The sequence below is a fragment of the Peromyscus leucopus genome, chromosome 6 (genome assembly GCF_004664715.2).
Source record: "Peromyscus leucopus breed LL Stock chromosome 6, UCI_PerLeu_2.1, whole genome shotgun sequence".
Lineage (NCBI taxonomy): Eukaryota > Metazoa > Chordata > Mammalia > Rodentia > Cricetidae > Peromyscus > Peromyscus leucopus.
This window is the reverse complement of record NC_051068.1, coordinates 64,644,844-64,645,905: the sequence shown is the minus strand read 5'-3', so window position 1 is coordinate 64,645,905 and position 1,062 is coordinate 64,644,844.

The following is a 1,062-nucleotide window of genomic DNA, read 5'->3' as shown; positions in this document are numbered from 1 at the left end:
TTTCCATTTACAGAATTCCCTCTGTTTGTATTTTCTTTATTGCCTCTATTTCAATTTTCAAGTCTTGAACTCTTTCCTTCACCTTTTTGATTGCTTTTTCTGAGTTTTCTTGGCTTTCTTTAAGGGATTTATTCATTTCTTCCAATTTTTTGTTAGTCGTTTCTTCAATTTCTTTTTTTTTTATTTATTTTATTTTATTTTTACAATACCATTCAGTTCTACATATCAACCATGGGTTCCCCTATTCTCCCCCATCCCACCCCATCCCTTACCCCAGGCACCCCCCATTCCCACCTCCTCCAGGACAAATCCTCCCCCGAGGACTGCAATCAACCTGGTAGACTCAATCCGGGCAGGTCTACTCCCTTCCTCCCAGACTGAGCCAAGTGTCCCCGCATAAGCTCCAGGTTTCAAACAGCCAACTCATGCAATGAGCACAGGACTTGGTCCCACTGCCTAGTTGCCTCCCAAACTGATCAAGCCAATCAACTGTCTCACCTATTCAGAGGGCCTCATCCAGCTGGGGGCCCCTCAGCCTTTGGTTCATAGTTCATGTGTTTCCATTCATTTGGCTATTTTTTTTTCAATAATTGAGTAAAACCGAAACTTATTATAAGCCACAGTCGTCCTAGGGACCTCCATGCTATATATATAGCCTCCATGGTTCTATGGGTTGTGGTCTAATTGTTCTTTATTTTATATCTAGAATCCATTATGAGTGAGTACATACCATGAATGTCTTTCTGGGTTTGGGTTACCTCACTCAGCATTATTTTTTCTAGTTCCATCCATTTGCCTGCAAATTTCATGCTTTCATTGTTTTTCTCTGCTGAGTAGTACTCCATTGTGTATATGTACCACATTTTTTTCATCCATTCTTCCATTGACGGGCATCTAGGTTGTTTTCAGGTTCTGGCTATTATAAATAGTGCTGCTATGAACATAGCTGAGCATGTATCTTTATGGTATGAATCAGCATCCTTGGGTATATGCCCAAGAGTGGGTGGCTGGGTCTTGAGGTAGTTCGATTACTAATTTTCTGAGAAACCGCCATACTGATTT